Source organism: Ursus arctos, unplaced genomic scaffold, assembly GCF_023065955.2.
Source record: "Ursus arctos isolate Adak ecotype North America unplaced genomic scaffold, UrsArc2.0 scaffold_6, whole genome shotgun sequence".
Classification (NCBI taxonomy): domain Eukaryota; kingdom Metazoa; phylum Chordata; class Mammalia; order Carnivora; family Ursidae; genus Ursus; species Ursus arctos.
This window is the reverse complement of record NW_026623078.1, coordinates 41,704,678-41,722,507: the sequence shown is the minus strand read 5'-3', so window position 1 is coordinate 41,722,507 and position 17,830 is coordinate 41,704,678. Positions and strand designations below refer to the sequence as shown.

Here is a 17,830-nt window from a genome sequence, read left to right as displayed (position 1 = left end):
TGATAAAGGCTCAGTTTTCAACATGGTGCCTGTGAGGTGCCTGTGGAGACATCTAGATGTAGATGTTTGGCAGAAAATGTGATAGGCATTTCGGCAGCTCTGGAGAGGACTCATCTGGAGTTCTACTTGGAGGAGTCATCAACATTTAGTTATTGATTAAAGACATTATTTTTTTTAATTTATTTTATTTTATCTTTATTAGAGAGAGTGGGTAAGGGGCAGAGGGAGAGGAGACAGAGAATCTTAATCAGGCTTTATGCCCAGCACAGAGCCTGACACGGGGCTTGATCTCACAACCCCAAAATCAAGACCTGAGCTGAAATCAAGAGTCAGATGCTTAACCTGCTGAGCCACCCAGGCACCCCAAAACATTATTATTGTTGTTGTTGTTAGCAGCCTCCAAGTATTGAAAAACCACAGTGTGCCTAGTGCTTGGTAGAATCAGAGAAGTTCAGTAAGTTGCTTCCTCAGGAGAACATGAGTTCTCTACATGTAGAAAAATTGGAATAGGTAGATTATTCTCAAACTTTCGGAATATCATTTGGGGTGGGAAGGAAGAAGGATCAGCACATAGAAAGAATAATCTGATTTCTTTCCCAACTTGATATATGTTGTTAGCTATTCTAAGTGGTGACTGCTTTTCTTTGGTCTGTAATTACAAGACTAATTTATAGCCTCAAGTTCACAGTCATGAAGCTTGTGAGAAAAACAGCCCTTAGGATTAGGAGTAGAAAACAAAAATGTGCTACTTTTAAAGCGATCTTGTGACTATTATAATTGATCTTATGATTGGTCGTTTTTCTGTCTTTACTCTGAGTTTTAGGGAGTTAAAGGAGTTAGGTGAATGGCATCTATACAGGATATTAGAGTAGACATAATAATCTGTATTAATTTTGCCACTGGCACATTATCTTACTGTGTACTCTTTTCCCCTTACATGTCAGTGTTATCTCTTTTAATCCTATTGAGTATATTTTTCTGTGAACAACATCATATATTGAATGGGTTGGAATATTTTAAAAATGAGTCTAAATGTAAGCATGTAATTCTGTTTCATGGAGCAGTTTTCCTTATTCCCCAACAATTCGGAATTGCAGGGTTGACCCATTTCAAATTTTAATTTGTTGTATTTATCAAATCAAAATAACATGTTAAATTAAACACAAATGAGTAACATACAAGAATAGTGTGGAAGATTTTAACATAATGTTTACTGGATTAGTGGTCTAATGATATTGCTACAGAAATACAGAACTCATTATGTTTAATCAGTGCAAGTGCAGTCCCTGAAATCCATTTAAATTGCATTGTTTTACTCAGTCTTTGAATATTATGTGGGGTATCATCTGTTATACATTGAAAGGACTGCTTTTAACCAGACTTTGCCTCTGATTTTTCATTTGTTTAATAGGTCTTTTAAAAGCATAATCATAGAATAAATAGTAAAAGTTAGAAATTACCTAAAATCTTCTGTTTCAACCCTTTACCCACAAATTCCATTCATAGGAGGTAAACATCCTTAATGATTTCTTGTGTAAACAGATAGAAGTCTTCTATGCACATGCAAGCATAAATATAGGTATGTGTGTACATGTGTCTACATATGGGTCCATCTGATTCTTCTTTATGAGTATATAATATTCAATTATAATCATTTGCTCATTCATTCAATATTTATTGAGTACCTACTCCATGCCAGGAACTGTTCTGTCTGCAGTTTAATAAGACCCACATAGTCCCTGCCCTCATGGAGCCCAGAGTCCAGAAGGTAGGAGACAAACAAGTAAAATAAATATCTATTTTGGTATTTACTTTAGAGGAATTAAATAAGTTATGCAAATATACAATAATAGGAGAGGCCTGTTTATTTAGGATGACTTGGAAAGGCTGCTCTCTGAGGAGGTACCATTTGAGCTGAGACCTGGAATATTGAAAGGAAGCAATGAGACACCAAGAGAAGGTCATAGTTTCTTCCTCACCTATTATATAGAATCTCCCTGAAATATTATAGTACAATTCATTTATCCATTCCATTCTCTAGTTAGGTTTCCTTTTAATTTTTGTTCTGTTCTGTTTTGTTTTGCATACAAGTCTCTGGTGCACATGTGCAAGAATTTCTCTAAGGAATATAACCTACAAATTTATTTAGAATATTTACATCTACTTTAATACATTCCAGATTGTTTCCCAACACACTTATAAATTTACATTCCCTTTAGCAATGTGGAAGAGGGCCTGTTACTCTACAGCTTTGCCAGTGCTTTATAATGCAAAGTTTTGGTGGGGGTGGGGGCACTGTGTTTTAACTTTTATCAATCTTGATGGATGTGACCTGAAATAATCCTCTGTCAACTTTCCTGTTACCTCTGATTCTTCTTCTAATTCTCTGGTGTCTCCATTGTGTCTTTTGTTGGCCTCTTTTCTTTGGCACCCCTTAACTGTTGGTGTTTGATTTTTCTACTTCGGGTTCTCTAACTCTCTCTTTTACTTCTTACCTCCCTCTCTCCATGTCCCACTATTGCCCTCAAATAGCACAGCCCTTATAATTTTGTCAACCTTGCTATGTGAGTGTTTACATCACCAGGAGGAAACACAAGATGACAACGTTGTGGTTTATCTGCCTTGTTACCCGAGAGAAGCCAATTAAAGGTGAGGGAATCCAGGCTCAGCTGATGCATGTCAGTAATACTTGAACCCGTAGGATAACGAAGCCATGGATTTGTAGAATTAAGGTAGCAATTCATATAGATGAAATAAATGCAGTTAGGGACATGTTCTCAGAAGAAAAGAGGAAAAACTAACATTGATACCTGTGCCAGACTTTGAGCTCATCTCTTTAAGAGTATTATCTTGTTGTGTTGATATAAATTACAAGACATGATAGGAGACTGAGAGGAATCCAGGAAGTAGAAAACAGGATTTGTGGTAGAGAGAGGATACAGCTCAAAGTACCAGAACCTCAGAGGGCAAGATCCCAGAGAGGCTCATGAGATGTTCATCAGCAATGGTATGTGGTAGCAGAGGAGCAGTTTTTGTTTTGTAGTTGTGGTTTCTTCTCAGTGGGTGTAGAGATCAGAGATACTTTTGTCCAGAATATAACAAATCTGTTACCTTAAATTGTCATGTATTTTTTAGATATTTTGGAAATAGAATTATGTTATGTAAATAATTGTAACATAAACAAATGTATATTTTTTATTCAGTATTGCTGAACTATTTCGTGCCATACCCTATGATAAGTACTCTTGTAGCAATATTTTATTGAATTGCCACTAACCATTAGGTAGTGATATTATCTCTATTTCACAGATGTACAAACAGAGACTTACAAAGGCCCTGTATTTTGCTCAAGACCGTAACTAATGGCTATGTGATTCATGCTTGAACCGGTATCCTCTGGACTCAAAGGCTGTGCCCATACCCACCTTAGAGCATTACCTGTCAGATGATGACTTCTTAAGTGCTCAATGAGCTGCCTTCACATTAAATACTAGAGAGAGAGATAAGAAAATATAAGACTTCAAGGAAGACTGGGACTTGATTGGTCAAGACACATTGGTGTATGCAGGATAATGATGACATGGGGCTGGTAGGAACATAAGCAAACCCTGGGAAACATTCTGTGGCCCATAAATCAGTTTGGGTAATAGTCAGTTAGTAACATGTTTTTAAAGAGGGTTGAGTTTGCAGAAGTAGATACGTTCTGAACTTTTGGAGTTTATTAAATGCAAGAAAAGAATTTTAAACCAGTTCAGGAAGTAAATGATAGCAATCATCGTGTCTTGAGCAGGAAAGTTAAAAAAAGGAAATGATATTTTAGGATAATTAATCTTTCAGTACTAAGTAGGATAGATCAAAATGGAAAGAATATGGAGCCAGGGAAATGAATTAGGCAATTAGGCAAGTGTTGCAATATTCAAGTACAAGTAAAGGAGAGCCTAGTCTAGGGAAGTGACCTTGGAGATGGAAAGAGGACAGAGGAGACTTTTTTTATAAACTAAGGAGATTTAAATGCCCTGAAATGCTTTCTGAGGTATGTTTAAGTTCTATTACCATCACCCCAAAGCTCTACCCTCTGAGGTTTGGCGGACCTATCCAGGTGAACCTTTGGTGCCCATATGAGCTTCTATCAGAATGTTTGCTTGTTTCTTTGACAGCGTGGCTCTGAATTCCTTAATGGCAAACACTTTGAAGTGTCTTTGTATCCTAGTGCCTAGCATTCAACCCTCCAAAAAACAGTATGTACCAACCTTAAGTGACATAACAATAGTAATAGTAGTAACAACAACTGCAACATACTGTATAGCTTACAAAGTTGTACCTACCTCTCAAATGTCTCCTGAAATCATCTACTTATCCATCTCCCCAGCTAATGCCAGAATTGCATTTACTTCCTAACTGCCCCACTTTATTCATATTTTCTCCAGTTAATTACCCACACAGTAGCTAGAAAGATACTTTTCTAACCCGAATCTGATCATATCACATAGAGGTTTAAAACCCTTCTCTGCTTTCCATATTACACTCACACATATTAAATGCTATATGTTATTGCATAACTTGATCATATAACTCTTTCCTGGACTCACTCCCTCTTAGCCAAAGTGGCTTTCTTTCAGTTCCTTGAAAATGCAAAGTCTTTCATGCTATTTCACTTATCTATTACTATGAAACAATTAGTTCCAAAGCTTAGTGGGTTAAAACAACAACAGCATTCATTTTACTCACGAATCTGTAGTTTGGGCAAGGCTCAGCAAGGGTAGCTTGTTTCTATAAGCACTACTCACAGGCTGGGAGCTGGAATCATGTGAATGTATATTATTCCCTTGTCTGTCAGTTAGTTGATCCTGACTCATGGGCTAGTACTTCACATGAGACTGTCAGAGGGAATCTACGTGTGGCCTCTGTATGTGGCCTGGGCTTCCTTACAATATGGAGGCTGGGTCCCCAGGGTGATTTTCCCAAGAGAGAGCCAGGCAGAAGACTTTTCTAACATAGCCTTAAAAGTTGGGCAGCATCTCATCCTTCCATCATACTCTGTTAATCAAAAGCAGGTAATAAGACTAGCCCATAACCAAGGGGAGGGGAAATTAGACTCCTCCTTTTGGTGGGACAAGTGTCAAAGAATCTGTACACCTGTTTCAAACCCACCACCCATGCTTCTGGGCATATGTGCCTTCCCATCTGCCACCTTAGTGTGAGCGTCTCTCTTTTATCTCCTTTGCTTTTCCTTATATTTTCAGTTTCAGTTTAACTATCAGTTCATGTGTCTTCTTATCCTCTAAATCTAAATTAGATCCTTCAGTGAGATTTCACAACACTCTGTTCTGTTTAAAGCGCTTGTTACTATCTGAAATGACATATTTATTTGGAGGTAGCTCCAGGTAAGCTACCTGGAGCCATCAGTCTGAACACTCCAGGAGACCAAGGGATCTGTCTGCATTTTTCACTGTGGTGACCTCGAGGCCTAGCCAAGAACTTGTACATAATAGGTTTTTAGTAAATATTTCAGTAAAAATTAGTGCACCATGGAAGAGGATTTTTTTGTTCATTTGTTTTTTAAATTCCTTCTTCTTTAAAAGAATCTGGAATACTTCTTATCCTTGAGAAACTTGAATTTCCACTTATCAATCCTAAAGCATATATATATTTTTAAAACACAGGTAATCTTATTTTGGAAAAAAGCAAAAACAAAACAAAACACCTTCTAATTGTCACAAAGCATTTATTCTCCAAATTACTTTAATTAAAATAGATGTTAAAATCCTTCAACCTTCATACTATGTTATTCTCTTAAAAAAAAAAGTTTCACATTTCCAAGAAATATATACCTTCTGGGACAAAGGATGCTTTCACGATTTTGATGCACAAGATTGTCCGTAGAGATAGAAAGCGGATCAGTGAGCACTGGAAGTTGGAATACATGTGTTTTTGCTGTTGTTTTTATTTTTTAAAAAAGATTTATTTTCTTTATTTATTCTTTTTATTTAAGTGAGAGAGAGTACATGCATGGGTGGGAGTGGGGGAAGGGGCAGAGGTAGAAAATCTTCAATCAGACTCCCCGCTGAGTGCGGAACCCAAAGAAGGACTCTGTCTCACAACCCATGAGATCATGGCCTGAACCAAAACCAGGAGTCTGATGCTTAACCAACTAAGCCACCCAGGTGTCCCTTGTTGTTTTTAAATATTCTTCCATTATTCACTCTGTCTTCTGGAGTTCTGTCAGGAGAATCTACCCTTATTAATTGTCCTTCCCTACTTCAAAATTAAGTGCAACGTTTAGTGCTTCCAAATTCTCAATATAATAATTAGTTGGTAAAATCAAACCTCTTTTCTTACCATGTGGTAGAAATCAGAAAGAGATTTGCCTTCAGAGGGCTATGCTTTTTTGAAAGAAATAAAAGTTTCACTTTTAGAGAATAAGAATACTTTTCAGCCTTTTGAGAGCTCCTTACTTTTCCTTTCTCTTTGCTAGTTGCTAGGGTTCTGTTGGACAGATAGGTAATAATGTCATTCAATTATTGTTTATGTTTCTTTTTTTTTTCCCCAGCAAAATGTCCCAACTACCCACAGATATGATTCAGCTATTGAAAATAAGACAGCTGATTTCTGACCTAGAATGGCCTGTTTGGGTCATCCTTACTCTTACATCATAAAGGCTAGTTTATCAAGGACTCACTCTTCTTGGCTTCCTGGCAATTGTTAAGAACAAGAGCCATTTTAGATTCACACTGAAACTCTCATCCCTGCTTATCACCTACCTCTGTAGCCCTGAGCAAGTTGATTAACCCTTCTCAGCCTGTTTCCTCATCTGTAAAATGAAGATAATAATACCAATCTCACAGGCTTGTTGTGATAATTATATGAGCCAGTGTATTAAGGAGATTAACACAGCACCTGACTTAATGAACGTAAGCTCTTGGTGTGTTGTTTATACTGAATATCAGTACTTCCCTGAAAACAATTTTCAAGCAGTAAAAACAATTCCACATTGATTTTTATCTCCAGGTGTGGGGATGGAAGTTGAATCTGAAAAGGCAAAGAACTGCTAAGTGTTTTTCTAAGGTTGACCCAAACTGTCACTCATACTTCACTTTTTTCCATATGTCCTAGAATTATTCTGAGGTGCCTGGAAGTTACTAACCTTTGCTATGTATGCAGTGAGCTGAGATTTATTGTTCACATTTGGAGCCTAGTTGTATATGTGAGGGGGGAATGAATAATTGGGTAGTTAACCCACTGGGTAGTTAACTCAACCTAGTGGGTTCTCCACTTATCTAGCCCTTGTAATTCCATTACTCTAGCTTAGAAGATTGTTCTAGGTGTTGTGCCTATCATGTTGAAAGAGATAGATAAAGAACAAACACATAAGCAAACAAAGCTACCATGTAGTAATCATGATAAGATCATGATAGAGACTTAAACAGGATGCTCCATGGTGTTGGTGGTAGTGGTAAAGTGAAGACAGGGAAGGTTTCTTTGAAGAAGTCTAATTTGACCTAAATTTTAAAGGATGGAGAGAAATATACTTTTGTATTTCATACATGGAAAAAAATGCAGTACCCCAAGGCAGGAAAGAATTTAGCTGGTTCCAGGGGGAAAATAAAAAAAAAGACCATATGCCTGGAATATTAAAAGGGGGTACCATGAAAAGAAGTTAAAGACTCACCAATGACAGTGGATGGACTTGTCGGCCACAGTAAGGAATCTGGATTTTACATAAGTCACTGGGAAACTGCTTAAGGGTTATAATCAAGTGAATGATATTCCTTGCTCTACATTTGAAAAGTTAACTCATATCATTTATATATAAAAAAAAAAAAAAAAAACTAACAAACCAAAAACCAGAAGATAACAGGTGTTGGTGAGGAAGAAGTGAAATTGGACCCCTTTGTGCATTATTGGTGGGAATGTAAAATGGTGAAGCCACTGGAAAACAGTAAGGCAGTCCCTCCAAAAAGGTGTATGTAATTTACCATAAAATGCAGCAATTCCGCTTCTAAATACATATCCCCCAAAACTGAAAGCAGGGCTTTGAAAAGATATTTGTAGACCAATGTTTATAACAGCATTCTTTATAATATCCAAAAAGATGGAAACAACACAAAAAGGTGTATATACATACTATGTCATATTATTCAGCTTTAAAAAATGTTACATACTACAAGTTGTAACATGGATGAACCTTGAAAACATCCTAGATGAAATAAATCAGATGCAAAAGGATAAATACTGCAAAATATATGAGTTACTTAGAGTAGTCAAATTCATAGAAAGCAGAATGGTGGTTATCAAGGACTGGGAGAAGAGGGTAAAGGGAGAGTTATTGTTTAATGCATATAGAATTTCAGTTTGGAATGATGAAAAAATTCTGAAGATGGATAGTGGTGATGGATATGTAACAGTGTAAAAGTACTTAATGCCACTGAGTTGTCAAATTGAAAATGGCTAAATGATAAATTTTGGGTTTTGTGTCTTTATCCAAAAAAAAAAAAAAAAAGACAACTAGCTGAATGAGGAGAGAGAGGTAGCAGTATGAAAGCAGAGGCCAGTTGGAGAATCTTGTAATTTTGAATCATAAATGATGGTGTCCTAGACAAAGGGGTGTCAGCAGAAATAAGGTTTGCATTCAAGGTAAAGTTGGAGTGAAGGAGAGGTGATGGATTAGCTATGAATGATGAGGAAAAAGCAGAATTAAGGATAATTCTGTATTTGGGGTTTAAACAGCAGTGTGGTAGCAGTCCTGGCATTAGAGCAACGTCAGGGTTAAAGGGTTAAATTGGTCTGTCATCAGTACATAGATGGTATTTGAGGGATTAATTTTAGAAGAGATGACCAAGCAAAGTGTAGATGTATTTAACTAGCAGTAGCAAGGCTACAATAAGAAAGTGCTGTGAAAGAATTAATGAAGAAAGGGTAGGTCTCTGGCAAGAGGGTTTCAGTGGTTTTTCTTAAACTATAAAACTGAAATAGCCATACATAAAATATTCTAGCATGGAAATAAGGATATTAATTGGGCTGGGCAGATTGGACTGTGTGAGCCTGTTTTTTTTTTTTTTTTTTAAGATTTTATTTATTTATTTGACAGAGATAGAGACAGCCAGTGAGAGAGGGAACACAAGCAGGGGGAGCGGGAGAGGAAGAAGCAGGCTCATAGCGGAGGAGCCTGACGTGGGGCTCGATCCCATAACGCCGGGATCACGCCCTGAGCCAAAGGCAGACGCCCAACCGCTGTGCCACCCAGGCGCCCCTGTGTGAGCCTGTTTTGCATTGGCATTTAGAAAAGCCCTTGGAAGTAAGAGTGAGTGTTACACCCAGAACATAGGCAACCACGGTAGGTATACTTTCATGATGTAAAATGGGATGGTTTGTTTGCATAAAAACTGAACACTGTCAGTTACTGTAGATGTATTTTCAGATGGTCTGTGAAGTTTTGAAATGTGAATAGGTCTCCTAGGATTTCCCAGGCTACAGACAGACAGCTGGGTCTCTTCCATGTCTAAGAAGCAGCCTAGAATAACAGAGTGAGCCAAGCATGGGTATCTGTCAGATCTCTGAATACTGATCATTCCTCTTATATTGGTGTGTCCTTGGGCAAGTTATTTAATCATTCTGGGGTGTATTCTGTCATTTTGGAAACAGAGATAATAGTGCTTAACTCACAGACGTGTTATAAGGGATAAAGATAATGCATGTAAATTGGTACGTAGTGGGCAGTAAAGGAATGGTTGCTGTTCTTGGTCTGTTGGGAGTGGGACTCAAATTTCAGCGTGACCAAAGAATTCCATGGAACAAAGTAACAAAGGCATACTTGGAGACTAAATCATGAATGGCTTGGAAGTCAATCTGAGGAATTTATTCTATAGGACTTGAGTAGCTTCAGTAGTGTGTGATGGAAAAGGTAGAGCTTGGAAATTGTCATAGTCAGAATGTAATATGTAGATACTGATAAACTGTCTTCTCATCCCTTACAGAGAGTAAGTATATCACATTGGAGAGAATTTAAGGAAGTAGCTTCATTTTTAAAAATAGAGTACTTTCTTTCAGATCAGTGATCTCCACACTTTTGATAGCATATCTCCATCAATCAATTTTTTTACATTTATCCTCTCTTATTTATAATTCTATTCATGAGCAGATGTACTAAACATTGCATATATTATGAAACATACTCAAAATAAAAATATTAAGATAAGCTAAGGATGTCATAAAATTTAAAAATATTTTTTGTTTTACTTATTAATTGTATGTATATTTTTTTGCTCCTGTTAGGACTATCATTATTATCTTGGAGAATTCTGTGACTGACTACACTGTAATATTGATTTAACACTTTGAAATACAGCAATATAAAATTACCATGGCCAAAAAAGAATCTCACTACCTCATAAGGAAACGTACATGCAACTGAAAAAGTTGTATCATGAGCTGATTACAACTCATGAGCCTCGTTTTAATAATCCTACCCATCAATTATGCAAAAGTTTTTTGGTAAAAGTCAGACAGTAAATTCCATCGTCCATGATGTCTATCAGTTGTTCCTGACAACTAATCAGGTGTTGCATTTTCATACTTTTAACAAATGGGCTTAAAATCCCACTAAAATGATTCTTTTTAAGGTAATTTTACAGGTAGAAAATTCTGTTGCTGGAATTTTATTTTGTTTTATTTTTAATTTTATTTATTTGAGAGAGAGAGCATGGGGGAGTGCATGAGGGGGGGGGAAGGGCAGAGGGAGAGGGAGAAGCAGACTCCCCACAAGCAGGGAGCCTGATGCAGGGCTCAATCCCAGGACTCCAAGATCATGACCTGAGCCCAAGGCAGACACTTCACCGACTGAGCCTCCCAGGTGCCCCCTGGAATTTTACTTTATTTTTTCTATTTCTATTTCTTTTTCTTTTTCTTTTTCTTTCTTTCTTTCTTTCTTTCTTTCTTTCTTTCTTTCTTTCTTTCTTTTTTTTTTTTCTAGAGAGAGAGAGTGCACACAGTATGGGGGGAGGCAGAGGGAGAGGGGGAGAGAGAATATAAAGCAGGCTCCACACCCAGCTCAGAGCCTGACACAGGGCCTGACATGGGTCTCCACATGGGGCTCGAGCTTACTACCCTGAGATCATGACCTGAGCCAAAATCAAGAGTTGGACGCTTAACTGACTGAGCCGCCCAGGAGCCCCTGTTGCTGGAATTTTAAAGTAGGAAATTGAGAAAGTTGTGGGGTTTTTTTTTTTTTAAGAGAGAGTTTTAATAGGTGAAGTTTTTGTATCTTTTTGAGTGTAAAGTCATGTTATAATGGAAACATTTCTAAACATGCATTTTTAACATACTCTACGTGGCACATCTTTCTTTGAAAAGTAGTTTCTTTCTTCTACATTGCTAAAACATCACTTTTATCTTGAGACAATTTACTTTCAAAGTAGCTAGCTAAATAGTAGTATACTATTTACAGCCAGTTCCCTTTACAGAAAATGGCAACACTGTTGTCTTTTTGTAAAAAGTTTGACAACTCTTCAAAGTACATTTTCGTAAGATAACCAGGAAACATATATACGGTACAAATATTTTTTTGGTCATTCCCCATCATATCACAAAGTATAAAATTTCTACTTTTAAGAAGATAAAACCCATAGGGGCGCCTGGGTGGCACAGCGGTTAAGCGTCTGCCTTCGGCTCAGGGCGTGATCCCAGTGTTATGGGATCGAGCCCCACATCAGGCTCCTCTGCTATGAGCCTGCTTCTTCCTCTCCCACTCCCCCTGCTTGTGTTCCCTCTCTCGCTGGCTGTCTCTATCCTGTCGAATAAATAAATAAAATCTTTAAAAAAAAAAAAGATAAAACCCATAAATTCATTTAATCTGTCACAGAAAAATAGCGGTATATTGTAATGTGCTAGAATCAAGCTAACGATTGCAGGTGGTTCTGTAAACCCCTCCACACAGTGCAACTCTACCTTCTCACTCCGGATACCTGCTGGAATGTAGGTGATAAATAAATGTGGTGTCCACGTGAGGGCCCCAGTATCACTCTGAACATTAAATAAAAGTGAAGTTTATTTTTTCTTATTTTATAGATAAGTGTATTCATGCATGAATGTGTGGATGCACACGTTACATAAAATGGGCGGCACTTTGGGCCTACATCTCAATGGGACATTTTATACTACTTTGAAGACCTTGAGATTAATCTCGTCATCCTTTTTTGGTGTTGGTGATATTGAATCTGCCCCCAGAAAATAAGGGCCAGTTGAGCTGATCATCTGCCTGACTCAGGCTCAAGGACATGTCTTTAGAAAATTCACAGGATGTGTTGCTCAGCACTTCATTCAACTAGCGTAATGAAGCACAGATTTGAGGAGAATTTTACTCTATTTAGATTTGTGAGGTGATTTTGATATAAAGCAGAATCATGTTAATGATTAATATAAGTAATTACTGTTTTGGTAATTATTTCTGTCCACCTAAGAAACTGGGGATGGTGAGATGACGTAATGCCCTGCTATTGTTCATTGTTGGTTGAGTTGTGTCTTTTTGAGTTTTTTTGTCTTGTTTTGTCAGTGTGTATGTGTGTGTGCATGTACACTGTATATTCATCTTTAAAAATGTAAAACATACTTAGGAAAAACCCATGAAAGACACATAAGGAGACCAGTATATCATAGTACTCAAACTTTCCAGTACAATAACTAGCATATGATAGAATCCCAATTAAAAACAATTGTTTATTTAGTCTGGTGGGGTTTGTTTTTTTGTTTTTGTTTATTTGTTTGATCACTGGAGCTCAGCCATTACTATTTGAGGGGATTTGCTCCCATAGCTATGAAATACGAACTGCAGCTCACTCTTATGCAGAATGGAAAATCTCTCCCTAGCCTTTATATCCTAAGTTTTTAGTTTCTATCATAAATTAGAGAATTTCATTTTAAGGTGAAAAATATGGTCATCATGATCGTTATAATTTTTACTAATGATCCAGCTGTTTTCCATCTCCTTGTCCAAATGGCAGTTGTCTCTTGATTGCTAAGATGTTCAATGGCGTAACTTTTGGTCCTTCCACTGTTTGATTTCCATTTAAGAAGCCATTTAAATAGACAGTAAAATTCTAAAGGAATTGAATTCTATATGTGCAATTTCATACACTGATTCATTCATGGTCGGGATGGGATGGTGATTTAGAACCCATTTAGATTTTTGAATGAACAGAAAGGCTAATTTCTGCCTCATTAACTTATCCTATGAATTTTCAATTTGACCAATTCTGAATGACTACTCCCACATCAGTTTAGTTTTTGGTTAATAGGTAGTTATAATTCATATTTATAGCCACTTTTCAGACTAGAAGATTTAGCCCCTAAATTCTGCCCTTCTTTATAACTATTAAATATATGCTATTTCAGGGGAAAATGTCCTTAAGCCTTTGCTAACTCTGTGAGTAATACACAAAATAGGGGATACACACTATTTAGTTGTTAATTTTAGTTAATAACAGAATTTTAACAATAACGTTTAGAAGTCTCATACTGAAAAATGGAAAATAATTTTATAACATTGAAAACTATTAAAAATGCCCTTTTTCAGTTTATTTTATCAAGGAAGTCAGTTAATTATATCAGAATATATGTTAATCATTACATACTTAAATATTTGTTAGTAAAAATGTTAAAATTTAATATGAATTCAATAATTTAAAAAATGACATCCCAAAATCACAAAAAAATTTGAAGTGGTTGTTACTAAATAAATACCAAAAAATACTATAAAGTAAACACTATAAATAAAACTATTACCTTTGCCCTTTTCCTTCTATATGAAATGCTGTAATTTGGATCAGATGATCACTGGGCCCGTGGACTTCGCATTTGGCCGTATCACACATGAGCTGCAATGAGCTCTACCTGAAATCACTGGCTCAGTCACACATAGACGTGTGGTCTGGCAAAGTGATTTTTCAAGTTAAATAAAGTTCCAAACTGTACCTCCTTTTTCTTCACCTCCACTAATTTCTATAATTTCTAAAATTTATCCCCTAATAAATTCATTAGTTTAATTATTTAAAATCTTCTTGGAAAAATATCTAAACATCCTTGCAAGATATTCTTTCTGTATGTTGGGTCCTGCCAGTGATGGAATTTTAACCTGGTTCTTACATTTGTGATTCACCTGAGTAAATGCATAGGAATATCTTAATTTTATATTAAGACATTGATAAACTTACTAGCTTTAACAACTGGAGGAAAATTTACTTCTCTAGATTTTAGTACTGGCCTGAGAAACAAATCAAAATGTATATTCTAAATTCTAAATCTATATTCCTCTTTATATTTGCTATTAGTCATGAGAATTGCTAATGTCTCCTTTTTGTTGTTGATAACCATCTTTCAGGATACCACACTGATATATGGGTGTGGATAGCTGAGTCAATTAATACAGGTTTTCCCAATATGGTTACATGAAATACTAGTGACAAAGATATTCTTTCTTAAGGGACTTACTAAAACTTTGCATGCCTGCTACTCGTATTTATACTACAGTCTAGTAAAGGCAATATCTGTTGGCACAAATTTAATATTTAAATGTTTACCTTTTATTGCTTGATAAGTCCTCTTACTCTGCGGAGACCAGCACTCTTCTGGTTGTTCCTCCATTTGAATAATCACTAAGTGCAGGAAATTGGTTTTGTCTCTAAGATAGCAAGATAACTTGACTATGTGAGAACACAGGGAAGGTAATTCAAGGTTAGACTTTGTTGCTGCATTTGAGGTTCTGTGGTTGCTTGTTCTCATGATGATAAGGGCTAACTCCCAGACAGTAAAAGGAATCAAGTTATGCCTCTAAAGAAACTTGTTTCTTGATAGTTTTCCAGTGCTTTCGAATGCATGTGTCCATCCAGTACGCAAAAGAAGGCAAAACAAAGTAAACAAAATAAAAACAAGCTGTCTTTCCTCACAACTCTGATTCCTTATGTCTTACCTGCATTTCAGTCTTGCCCCAGCCCAAGGACAGGTCTTAACCTGAGCAGGAACAATTTCAAGAACTCAGAGCAGTTAGTAGGCATAAAATAATAATATGATGGACTGAGCAAAAAATATGCTGGTGGCTTTATGTATTCTCAATCCTCACATCAGACCTGCAAATTCAACATCGTTTCCCCCAAATGCATACATGAGGAAATTATTCCTTAACTATCCATTATATGTATGTCAGAGTGCTGGAAAAAAAATATCAAGAGACAAGCAATATCAGAAGGCAGATTTATTTCCTGTCATCCAGGAGAGCAATATTTTAAAAACAATGTTTAAAACAGGTATATATTTCAAATAACAATGTATGAGGATGAAGTCTATGTTATAGTCTTTAAGGGATATGGTGTACCTTCAAATATTACTTTGTATGTTTAATTTAATTTTCTATCAAATAAAGTATTAAAGGTTGCAATTTAGTAGAAAAGAGGGAAAGGTTTTCTAGTCACTTCTGTCATATTTCAATTTTTTAAACTTTCCTTTTCATTACTCTAGATTGATAATGTGTTAAGGCTCCCCACCATGCTCTATTTATATAACACAAGGGCTTTGTTCTATAGACAGAGAGTAAGGTGACTTATAACAGAGTTTCCTATACTTCTATGATGATTGTGGACCAGTGTTTGCATCTGATATACACTGTATACCTGATCTTCATTGGTGACTTAAGAGTCAGCGTTTATGAATCTCTGTGGATCTTGGCCATAGTGGTTTTCTACCATTGATGCTGAGTGCCCTGTCCACCTTGTATTTGGTCAGTTTTACATCACCATGTTGGCCAACTTAGTCTCCTCCAAGAAGCACTAGCATGTTATGTAGGGCTATTTGGTACAGATTTCTTTTCTCTATCATACCAAAAATGATCAGACTCTCAGAATTCTGTGGTGTCCAATCTGCTTAAACAAAGTAGTTAGTAAAAGACAAAAGCAAACTCAAGAGACTATACTCTCTCAGTGTTTAAGATTATTTAAGCAAGTATTTGTTTTTCCCTGCAGTTTCCATATTGAGTATTGGGTGTAAAGAAGCACTGGGGATCAAATTAATACTTTAGGTCATTGTAGGTATAATTACTTGTTTTTTATATCCACCTAGACTATGATTGTCTGCAGCAGACGGCTTGCTGGTTTCATACTCTTAACGCGACACTGATATGCGTGATTTTCCACTGTTTTGTGGAAAGGTGCTTTGCAAGTTTCCCTTGAGAATTATTCCTGGTCAGTTCTTGATGATGTCAGAGATTTCTTGATTAACAAATAACAATGATATTAAGAATGGTAAACTCAAGGTGACCTATAATCTCAATGACAGTTATCAGACAAAAAAACAAACTTTGACTATAAAATGGTAGGTCCCATAGGTTTTCTCATATTTTACAATTAAAAAGAATTATTCACCTCTCAATCATTTAGAAAAAACCGACTTTCATGATAAATGGCATAATGTAAAAGAGAACTTGAAGAAAAATCACAATTTATTTTTTTATTATTCCAATTCATTTGTTTGAAAGGATAAGGCATAAATCAATATGTATTTTTATAACATGCTATTTTTTCATTATCCATTTAAAATTTATATATTTTATAGTCTTTCTATTTGTATATAAATCATAGGGTTTATTATTAACAGTTTTCTCTTTGCTGTCACCATAAACGACGTGGTTGCCAGTAGCTTAGCACCCATGAGTAACCTAGCAACAAGTCTGCTCTCTAGCAAGTAAGAAATAAATGCAAATAAAGAGTTATGGGAAAAAGAGTTCAATTTCTGAATATTAGTACATGTATACTGTTAAATATCAAGATGAAATCTTCTAATTTGGGGGAAATTGCATTACAATAGGTATTGAATTTTCTAGTAAATAATACATTGCCAGTGAAATCTTGTCTCCTTCATTCAGAAAACAAATGGAATCTATTTCAGACTGCAGCACTGTTGACTAGGTAACAATATATGTGTCTTCCCTGGAAGCCTATTCATTACAGATTAGATGAGAGGAGTGTCTTGGCATGTTTTCACTATGTGGTAGATGAGTTTACTAGATGGAGTTTCGACGATAAACCTTCCTGACGGTGAGGTATTGTTGATCTCTTAAATAGTTTTAGAATAAATGTTTTATTTTATTTTCAGAAGGTTGTGCTTATAGTACTGAACTTCTGGGGGCAACATTTTCTTGGAAATACTGCAAATGAGTCCACCTTGTTTTTTCATAAAGATTTTGGTATATTTCATATCAGTTTCTTTTGGTGAAATTTAGTTTATATAATTACTGTTTGTTTTCACTGAGAAAATAGCTCTCCTCTGTGTTAGTTGTCAGGTCATAGTGGAAGTATATCAGGTACTGGGGAAAAGCTGTAGTTTCATAGGATCATCATTTGTATGATGAATAGACCCAGGTGGAGAGTGGAAATACATACTGGTGAATACCTTCCATTAAACAGCACAGCTTCTATTCTGTGCGACAGGCAGAATGAGTTGGCCTTTCTCAATTTGACAGGCACTTCACTGCACTTCAAGAAATCTTAGTGCCCCATGGAAGAGTGTGGTAGGGACAGAAGGATGGGATATGAGCTGAACATATGATTGTGCATTTAAAATGAATGCATTGAATTGTAGAACTGGAAAGCATCTGCTCTCTGGTGAAAAAAATTTTCCCCAAATACCCTGAGTTTTAGGTTACTTTAAAAATCTGACCTTAAATGACTGAATTGTTGCTATCATCACGATTGGGATGTGAGCTCAATTCTGACATCTTTCTCTCACTATCCACACAGATCTCCCTTCTCTGGGGAAGAGGAGAATAAAAATCATGAGATCCTTAAAGAGA

The 17,830-nt window shown here is 36.2% G+C and overlaps 1 protein-coding gene across 1 annotated transcript in view; it reads left to right on the top strand.

The window, feature by feature from the left end:
- Window positions 1–17,830, top strand: part of MMP16 (matrix metallopeptidase 16) — a 288,195-nt gene that overhangs the window by 121,449 nt on the left and 148,916 nt on the right. The gene's annotated exons all lie outside the window — the stretch shown is intronic.